General features: G+C 36.0%; 1 long non-coding RNA gene across 1 annotated transcript in view; it reads right to left on the bottom strand.

Moving 5' to 3' along the window:
- LOC117282177 overlaps positions 1 to 9,343 on the bottom strand; it is a 76,889-nt gene extending 67,546 nt beyond the window's left edge. The window contains exon 1 of the long non-coding RNA XR_004512823.1: positions 8,800 to 9,343. This is a non-coding gene — a long non-coding RNA (uncharacterized LOC117282177). The remainder of the gene's footprint in view (positions 1 to 8,799) is intronic.
- Positions 9,344 to 11,202: the final 1,859 nt, after the last annotated feature.

Here is an 11,202-nt window from a genome sequence, read left to right as displayed (position 1 = left end):
GTATACTCTTAACGTTGCTGCCACACTGAACCCAGTCTAAAATTTAACATTTAAAAAACACAATGTCACTTTTTTCGTATTATCAACATCTATCTCGTTGATATGTGTCTGGTATGTAGATTATATTGCACACCTCAAATTTGATATTCCTGTTGTAGCACTATAAAATCTTTAGTTATGATTTTTTTAAATCTTTAAAAAAAATTCTTTTCTCTCTAAATTTAAAATTTAAAATTCTTAGGGTTACTCGCCCTATGTCTAAGTGCTGGCGCGGCTAGTTCTTGTTTCCACACTGTACAGGTGTTATTTAATGTAGTCTTCTTGTGTGGGTGCCGCTGCTTGTCTGTACTACGTGTGCTCCACCTGATGATGGCCGATAGAGGCCGAAACATGTAGTGTAGAAGGAACAAGATCAAAGAAATATAATATATATTGTTTGCACTTGGGACGGAGTTTGTATCATTTATCGTGTAGAGTGCAACAGGATGCTTAAATATAATATTGAATGTTGAATTGCATCTAATTCTTCAATAAGGATCCTTCTTGTGCACTTCAACATGTTCTGTCAATAAAAACAAATGTCGGTACGATAGTGTCTATTTTGTTTTAAATACAGAATATTGTTACAATTAATATGTTGCTGGACATTATCCATCATCTTGTCTGTTCTTAAAAAACCGTCTAGTTTCTATTAAAAACACGTTTCGGGAACTGGAATCTGTCCCCGTCTTCAGGTAAAACCTACTCAGTCGGGTCCAATAGACGTTGTGTTTTTAATAGAAACTAGATGGTTTTTTAAGAACAGACAAGATGATGGATAATGTCCAGCAACATATTAATTGTAACAATTTACCATCATCACAAACTTTTAGATCTTACAGAATATTGTTGTGTACACTGAATACTTTTGAATACATTTTTTGTACCTTGTTTATGACACACATCAGGATGCATACTATTAAGATTTTTCTAGAAAGCCAAGTTGGATCCACAAGTGAAATTAAACAGCTTGAAGGCAGAGCAGAGTTGGATAGGTCCCCATCTAGGTTAAATAGCATATAGACATAAGATTCTGAAGGGCTACCTTGCTTCTAGATTGTAGCATCTTGTGGAGAGAGCAACACCAGGGAGGTCACTTGAACTAAACTTCAAAGGTTAAGGAACTGGTTAGATGGTGTTAAGATGGGTCTACATTTCACAATGTCCACTGCTGTTCACAGGTTGTCCTTGAAGGTGCGGCCATTATTTGTGTGTGTGGGGGGGGGGGAGACAGAAGGTTTCTGAAATGTTGCTCTTCAGCTTGAATTGACCTGGTTGGACATTTAAGATTTTATCAAATTTCTGAAGCAATAAAATTTACTCTCTCTTGCCTAGAATTATTCTGTCTTCAATATGTAAACAAGCAAAGAAAAATAAAAGCAACTTTACAGAGTACTGTTAGTGAGATAAAGGATGAGTGCCTGAAAAAATGGGAAATGCTTTTGATCTAGGTCATATGTATAATTTCAGTAGTTACAGGGCCACACGTTCTCAGTAGTCAGATAATCTGATGTGAGTTGAAACATTTAGTTGTTCTAAGAGATACAGTCTTGAAATCTGTACAGATATGCATTCGGTACTGTTAAACTCGTTGCAATGCTAACATGCACAATATACACTCAAGTGCCAAAAGTCATGGGATAGCAGAATGTAAATTTATTTTTAAGTGGCGCCACCGTCCCTCGACAGCTTGGGAATGCCCAGAGCAGTATCAGTTGTGAGGTGTTTTCTCATGAGTCAGGTTGAACACTGGCCAGTCTGCTCATAGCAAGCCGACGTGAATTTTTGGAGTTTGAATGGGGCATGTTAGTGGGTGCCAGGCAGATGGGACATTCCATTTCCGAAGTTGTGCAGTCATTCAACATTCCTCGATCCATGGTGTCACGTGTGTACCGGGAATACCTTGTGGAGGGCATTTCCACCCACTGTGGAGAGCGCAGTGGCCGACCATAGGTGCTTAATGATCGTGACCAGCAGCATCTAGCTAGAATTGTTGGTGATAACAGACAAGCGACACTGGCTGAAATCACATCCACATTCTATGCAGGAGGTACCAGATGCATATCCAGCAGGTCAGTGCAGCATTCTTTAGCTTCCATGGGATATGGGAGCAGAAGACCGACCAGAGTGCCTCTGTTAACACCATGACACTGGACACAGCGCCTCACCTGGGCTTGTGACGTCGCTAATTGGACCCTGGAGGATTGGCAACGTGTGGTGTGGTCCGATGAGTCATGGTAACAGTTGTTTCGGGCGGATGGTAGGGTTCAGGTGTGGCACAGACCCCATGAGGCCATGGACCCCAGTTGTCAACAAGGCACTGTGCAGGCTGGTGGTGGTTCCATACTGGTGTGGCGTGTGTTCACATGGCATGAGTTGGGTCTGCTCATCCACCTAACATGTCATTGACCGGTGACCAGTACGTTACACTGCTTGGTGACCATTTGCAGCCCTTCATGGACTTCATGTACCACCACAATGATGGGATATTCCAGCAGGACAATGCACAGTGTCATCGGGCCGGAGTTGCCCAGAATTGGTTCGAGCATTCTGGAGAGGTCCGATGAATGGTGTGGCCACCACGTTCACCCGACATGAACCCAATCGAGCATTTATGGGACGTGGTGGAGAGGTCCATTCGCACCCAAAATCCTGCACCTACAAATACCAGGGAGCTTTGGGCAGCTATCCAGACGGCATGGTCCAACATCTCTCAAGAGGTCTTCCGTCCACTTGTGGAATTGATGCCATGTCAAGTTGCCGCACTTTGCCGGGCTAGAGGGGGTCCTACATGATACGAGGTACCTATCCCATGACTTTTAGCACTTCAGTGTACATCAGATTCGTTTCATACTAAATGCTGAGAAATTTTAAATAAAAGAAAATGTGAATTATTAATATAATTTTGAGCTTGTCTCAAAAGGATACAACAGAGTATGTTTTACAGTTTTCTGTTTCAAATTTACCAATAATCTTGAGCTTTTTCTAAGAATTTCTTTTTGTTAAAGAGTATTTATGCAACATTCCAAGTTGTGGGTCACCTCTTTATGACCAAAGTAGCATGTAAAGTACCCCATGGTATTACACATACTTCAGCAGTATTACTAATGACTTCACATAACCAAGATATTTGTCTTTTGAATTTTACCACAGATTTGGAACTGATTTTTACATGTTGTAAGATATCAAGTGACCAAAACTTAAATGTTATTACTGAAATAACAAAATGTGAGGAATAAGTTCACAGTAATTCACAGTTCCAAGCTGAATTGTCTATGCTCTAACTAATCTGTCATTATGCTCTAGTTGTTACCTCTATTCCCTTACTGTCTGCAGTAATGTAGGAAGTGGCTTGCCTAATAGGTTCGAACCGTTAACTGATGAATAATGTTCTAAGACTTGAAAACAGTGCTCGCACAGTATTATAAGAAAGAGATTTTATAATCAGCACATTTTACCTAAATTATACTTATTATTATGATTATACACTATTTTCTTATTTAGAATGTCAATGCTGGTTTTATCAGAGATTGTACCTTTAGTAATACTGATATTAATTACAGAATACATATTTGCTGGTAATGTAGATGCATGAAGAGTAAATATGTTTCTAATTGTATTATATTTTTCTTACTTGAGGTTTACTTTTATTATAAGATATTCTATTTAGATATAATTTTAACTCTCCCAATCCATACATAGTAACAGAATTATAGAATACCCTACAAGGCAGTTACACATACTGAAGTCTGCAAGCACTACACAATGAGGCTATGGGTCTGAAATGTCATTAGAACTTGTCTCTTTCAACAGCAATGGCAAGTGCAGTTTCAGGTGATGACTGTAATTTGCTGCAGTTTTTTTTTAATTTGATTATTATCATGATTTTGGATGAATTTAGAGGGACATGAAAAGTTTTGTATTTGATGTGGAGATAAACTGAATGGTGATTTTTGACAAAAAAGACTAACTAATGCAACTGGAATATTATCAAGTATTACAGTATTATGTTAGAAAAATTAGCAAGAGAATGGCAAAATGTAGGTTATATTTTTCTCACAGTAAATGTTATCCATGGTAATTATTTCATGCCATTTGTGAATAATGAGCATTGTAAATATTACACTGTACTTTTTTACCTATAATGATGTGGTTGATTTGTGTGTGTGTGTGTGTGTGTGTGTGTGTGTGTGTGTGTACACATCACATAACTGTACTAAACTTCACAGTTACGTGTCTTGATTGAAACTAAAGCCAAACAGAACAGTATTGAACCTAGGAATTTAGAAAGAACGCCAGTAAAGTACAGACAATATTGTGACATGTTGCGCAACAGAAACCTGTATATAATTAATTGTTATTTTCACTTTATTACAAGATGATAAATATTATAACTCTTGCTGTGCTGTCAGTATTAAAATAGCATATGAGCTCATTCTGGGGCTGTGGAGAAATTAAATTCTTAGCAGATGAACTGCAGATTTTCCTCTTTAACACAATATTATGAGGGCTATTGTTCTGAGTCACCTTGTGCAGATGAGTATTAAGTGTTCCAAGAAGGTGATGAACTTACCTCCACCTAGTGCCAAAATCAAGAATGTGTAGAACTTTACATCCATGCTCTCATGGCATGGTACTCTGCACCCCAAGTACACATTTGTATTTTTAGTGGAAATAACTGAAATTGCAGGGTGAAAATACTTCCTGGAAATTTAATCCATGAGTGTGACCCTTACTAGGTTCTTCAGCAGTTCCACTCTATGAGGAATGAAGGACTTCATATTCTCTATCATAGTCCCTACTTACAGGAACAATTTAATAAATAAATTTAGAATTAAAAATCTATATGAAAACATTTCATGCATTTAGAAGAACTAATCATCTCATATTTAACAAACATCATCATCATCATCATCACCATCATCATCAGTAATCTGTCATATGACAGGTCCAGTCTCTTCCAAAACAATTCCTCCACTTAATGCGATCTAGAGCTTTCTCCTTCAAATGACAGTATCCTCTTCTGTCCCCAAGGTCATCCAGCATCTTTTTATGTCTTCTTGTCACTTTTATCCGCCCCTCTATCTTTCCTTCAATAACTTCTTTTAGAAGGCAGTCTCTGCGTAAAACATGACCAATCCAATTAGCCTTCCGTTTTCTTATTTCGTGTAGGATATTCCTCTGCTCACTGACTCTAATTAACACTTCTTCATTTCTCACATAATTGGTCCAACTGATCTTCTCCATCCTTCTCCAACACCACATTTCGAAACTTTCCAGATGTTTCTGATCTACTGCCCTAAGTGTCCATGTTTCAGCCCCATACAGAGCTATGCTCCAAATGTAGCATTTCACTAGTTTCTTCCTCAAATTTAAGTCCAATTTGCTGGTAAAAAGATTCTTCTTCTTGCTAAATGCAGCTTTTGCCATGGCAATCCTGGATTTAATTTCACTAGTACACCTTCCATCATCTGTTAACAAGCTACCCAAATATTTAAAACATTTCACATTCTCCAGTTGTTTTTGGTCTATCTTTATTGTGACTGGGGTTGGTTGTCTCGAAATTTTCATTACTTTTGTTTTCTCCACATTCATTTCCATGCCATAGCACCTTCCAATTTCAATTAGTCTATCAATCATGCCCTGTAGCACAGTTTCTTCCTTAGCCATTAACACAAGGTCATCTGCATATTTCACAGTTTGAATAATTTGCCCTCCTAATTTGAAGTCTCCGAGCCTATCCAGAGCTTCCTTGGTAAGGCATTCGCCGTACAAGTTGAATCCAATATGCACAGTGCTTGTCTCCCCTCTGTCCAGTCATACTCTAACTTTCTACTAACATACTAACCATAAATTTTAATTTCAATTTTGAGAGTTTAAACAATAAGTCTGTGCTTTCAAAAAGAAATATCATTCATCAAATTGCTTTACAGCATTCTCTTTAACTGTGCTAGTATTATTTTACTTTAGCATACACTTATTTCAACACTAAACGCACAACAACAATTCTGACAGAATCATCTACCACTGTGACATCTAGCGGTTACAATGTGACACTATGCACTAATCACCAGAAACTTCTTTTGTGCCAAGTATGATTTAAGAATTCAAACTCAAACTCAGATTAGTCATAGTCTATATTTCTGAAACTTGACTTCGATAATATCAACTGCAGTCATTCCTGCAGTTTTTACTGAATCATTATATAGGCACACATAAAGAACTACATGACTTCATGTACACGCTCAGTGTCCTAGCATATGTACCAAAAACAAGACATTTTTGTCTGAATGGGATATGCAAAAGAAAGATCAGGCATTCTGGTTTGGCTCATTTTGTATAAAAATCATCTGACAGTATTGTTTACGGTTTAAATTGTTCACTTCTGGAGTGAAAAATTTGTAGAAATAGAATAAATGAAAAGTGTGTAAATTCAGTATCAAATGGAGTTCCAGTGGAAATAGAGTAAGAATTGTACTTATCATAGTTTTGATGATCAGCTGATAATTCTTTGTTAAACTTTAGACACAATTATATTTTTTTGCGGCTAGTAATTGTAAGGGGAACTCATGCTAAATCAATCACCTTATGCACTGCCGGCTTAAAGAAAAGGCGTAAATCTCTTTTCATGTATGTTACATGACAATTCTTCTGTTGAACACAAAATTCATATACTTCTTGATCCGAAAGACAGAAAATTATGGAGTTAATCACAACTAGATAACAATATCTAATTAAGTTTACAAAGGAAAGCAAAATGTTAATTACATTCCCTCATATTCTAGTTTCATCCTTGCTGCTAAACCCAGACTGTAAAGTAATATATGGGCCTGGAAACTATTTTCCATATTGAATTTCTATTCCAGTACAGTTCATCATTATATTTACATGGAATGAGTACTGTAACTATGATTATGAAAAGGTATACATCTTGCAATATTTTAAAAATTTCATGTCAGAAAACCCTTTTTAATTTCCGCATTTTGAGTTTACCATATTAATCTCCAATCATGTACACCGTGTTTTGGTTTCTTTTAAATGTTATTTTATGTTCAGACTCATTTGTAATTGTGCAGTTTAATTTCTTTTGAAAATACAAGTATGAGGTCTTCATAAGGAAATTTAAATTAACTTGGTGCATCTGTTACAGTTATTCTGCTTCCATCTCTGAAGCATAATATAGAGGTCAATTACTTTTTTTTTTCCTTAAGCAATATTAATGCAATTTCCCGTTGCTTGTATTGAGGAATAACAACAACAGACCCATAATAATAAAAATGCTATAAAGTAAAACAGGAAACAATCCTGTGTTATTTCAATCAGTCAATATAAGTATGTGGTTTGTGTGCTGTTCTTTATAAGGGACATAACTGACTCACCACAAAACCAAACACCCTATGGAAGAAAGACAGAAACAAGACTGATTCAAATTAAATTGTTGAGCTGAGCACAGGGCTGCACAAGAATGGATCCTGTTAAAAGAAATATCAGGGTAGCATTCAGTATATATACCGTACGCTGCAAGGAAGAAATAGAAATGATATGAACATTTAGAAATAAAGATTCATGGATGGATGTAAAACTTAACATAATGCAATATGAAAGGGAAGAGTGAGATCAGAACAGATTTATAGACCAACTTTGTATGAAGGAATCAGTGTGTGAGAGAGAAAGAGATTTAGTTGTTGATTTATTAGATGAATGAGTGGGCAGAATAATAAACAAAGGAAAACAAAAATGAAAAATTGAAAGACTGAAGATATGATGAAACAAATTTTGTGTCTTGATTTTTTGGGTGGATGGATGGATGAAGAGACAAATGAATAAATTAAATGTAATTGAATATGTGGGGTTCCAAAATATAAACCACCATATTTAATACTTACTCCTATACAATGGTTAAACTGCAGTGAGTGATAAGTAATGAATATAAAAACGGCTGGAATGTGAAGGTAATTGCTTGTTTCATTTCTGTGTTCATGTCAGAAATATGAGGAGCATTATGCCCATGTCCTCTACAGATTACAACGATATGGTATATGACACAGAGGTAAGATACCGTTCCCTTGTATACAAGAGTTATCTTCACAAAATAAATATATTTCTTTCATTTAGAAAAATTACAATAATATCATAATCATATTTTTGAACAGCGTTGAGGTCTTAAGAGTTTATGGCATCGCCAAAAATTACGAATCTTACAACACACAAATGGTGAGTGTATGAGGTACTAATATCTTCTGAAATGTGATGCTGTGTGGCCTGAAAATAATTGTCGACTTCTGAAGGAATGTACAGACTTAGTCTTCAGGTCCAAAGAGTAAAACAAGCAAGACAGAAGCAATTGGGAAGGTGCTTACTTACATACAAATATTTTACTCTTTAACCCTTAATATGAAGGCAGTATTTCTGCAAAATCTCTGTAAATTTCTACCAGGCTACTTAAACTCAACCCAGAAGACAGTACTCTTCATAGTGACCACTGTAAGACTCAAATCTCAGAGTGTAAATTTTTCCACGTCTTTATTAATATGGTCTCCCATTAATCTATTTACCAACATGCTATTGGGGCTTTTTTCTTTTACATGTTGACTTGCAATAATATATTAGTTGTCATCGTGACAGCCAGTACATGCTTCAAGATAAATTAACGGCCGATTAAACTGAGGAAATGCTTGCTGTCATTCAGCTTGGTATATTCGGTCTTCCTATATTTCTTCATGAACTTAGAGAATAAAATATACAAAATTATAATTTTACCTGTTGTGAAGCTTCTTCTGTCATCCTCACGGACAAATACCTGTTGACGATATCTGAAAATATGGAGATGAATAGAATATTCAAAAGTAAGGATATCATCACTTATTAGCCTTATTAGGCCGTGGCTCTTTCTTTCGACTTCTTTCCAACTCATTATTCACCGATCATCCTACTCTTTGACGCTATATAGCCGCAGACACACGTGGTGTAGTTAAACAAAGTATTATTAACATCTTGTCACTTCTTATTTGGTACTTTATAATCTCAGCACTTGACACAACATTATTAACTATACTAATAAATACGTGAGATTCACTAACACTTCTCACTTAACCTTTAACGTCCGAAGTTCCCGGAACGGGCCAGAGATGACTATGGTCGTCGTAGCAAAAGTACCCCGATTTGGCGCGTCGGGCATTTAAACTCCGCTAGTGGAAGCGCGCGCACAAGCCACTAGTAGCTGCGCATGCACAGTTCTAAATATTTATTTTTAAATGTAGTAATTACCAGACCGACTTGAGTAAAACCCTAATAGAGTAATTAAAATGATACCTAAGTGAACAACAACAAAAAAGGGCATACGTATGAGTTATGCACAAACTCATCCACGAACCAATACTTTTATTTCAGATGCTGCAGATTAATGTGTTAAAATATATAGTAAAATGAAAAAGTTAAATAGTTCCGTTCAGTGTGACTGGTTACACTGAACGGAACTATTTAACTTTTTCATAATATTAGTGTGACGGACCAGAATGAAACTAATCAAATATATACTAAAATTCGATGTACATACCTTTTTTGTTATCTGTTAGATGAATATATAGGCTGAAATGAAGCTACAGTATTCGATTTCACTATGAACGCACAGAAAACAGATCACACTCTGTATCTCAGCTGCGATGCAACTGTCTGTTCACGACCATAGAAAGGGCAATAATCCCTTACAGATGAAACGGAAGGTCTTAACGCTGAAGAAGGGACCCCTCTAGCTTTTTCTTGAATAGCCATACTTTCATTCTTCTGTCCTTTAGTCAAAAGATTCGAAAATCTGAAGAGTGTAAGCAGTGCTAGGAGAAGACCAAATGATTTCATTGCTTCCATCTGTTTTATGACACCAGGGACTGCCAAAATATGTCAAGTGGTACAAGCAGGACTGGTTTTACAATGCAGAACAACTCTGTGAGGAAATGGCAAACCATTTTTACAGTACGCATCAAAATTGAAAGAAAAAAAACTGAAAACAGATTATAACTCTTTGTATAAAATTTGCAAATCTTATGTTATAATATGTGACACTATGTTCTTTGCTGATATAAACAAAGTTAATTCCATCCATTTATCATAAAAATTGTGATAGATACAGCATTTTTAAAAAGTAATGCTTAAAATTGATTAAGTGCCCTAACAGGATAGGACATTTAAACACTGAGCAGCAATAGGCAATTAAATGTGCATCAGCAGTGAGCACTTAAATAAACTCCGGCCAGCTCAAGCTTACCACCATTTCAAAAGTCCGGCGTTTAAAGGTTACAGTACATGTAAGGTCCATTCATCCACATATCATTCTCAAAACTTCCCACAAATGCCTTACTGCGATTTTGTTTTATTTATGAGACCAGAATAGACAAACCAAAGTCAAATGCAACTTATGGCTGTGATTAGAAAATTTGAGAATATGATATTAGAGTGAATTCATGAACACCAAGTAATGGTACAGTTCTTCCTATAATGTCAAGGCTGGTTTACAATTTCAAAATTCTTCACTGTGTGAAGATTATTTTCAGTCATGTTATTTCTTGTACTTATGTTTTCGATGTAGCTTTCCTGTCTAACTGAAGAGTGTCTGTTAATGTCTGTTCCTTACTCAAGGCATGTTGTTACCTATGTCCCTTTAACCAGAACATTAAATTTACACCTGTGGTCTTAGACACAGCAAATTCCCCACCCCACACCAAATAATTTTTTACATCTACCCCCACAACATTTTGTTCCATTTTCTGGCACAGAAAGTTTTGTGTGATTGTTCATCTCATTTATGTGTCAATCTATTTTCAAAAATTACATTATTCATATGGCATCTTGCAGAGTTAATGATGCTAAGCTTGGTTATATGTTTTGATGTATTAAATGGATATGACTGATGTCATTCTTGCTAAAATGAAAAGTTTCAAGATGAGAGTAATAAATATAGTAGAACAAAATCACAATTAAATGAAAAGAGATATGAAGACTGGCATCCACACTGAAATGTGGTTTTAACTGCCTGCTGACCCTATGTTCAAGCCAGAGAACATAAATATTCTTAAAGACTTATAAATATTGCTACCATAAATAGTTTCATTATGTGTATATTGTTATTAAGACATTCCACAATGGAAACTTGAAATTCATAAAAATGTC

The sequence above is a fragment of the Cryptotermes secundus genome, unplaced genomic scaffold, assembly GCF_002891405.2.
Source record: "Cryptotermes secundus unplaced genomic scaffold, Csec_1.0 scaffold744, whole genome shotgun sequence".
In the NCBI taxonomy this organism is placed as follows: domain Eukaryota; kingdom Metazoa; phylum Arthropoda; class Insecta; order Blattodea; family Kalotermitidae; genus Cryptotermes; species Cryptotermes secundus.
The sequence above is the reverse complement of the archived record's forward strand: the minus strand, read 5'-3'. Positions and strand labels throughout refer to the sequence as shown.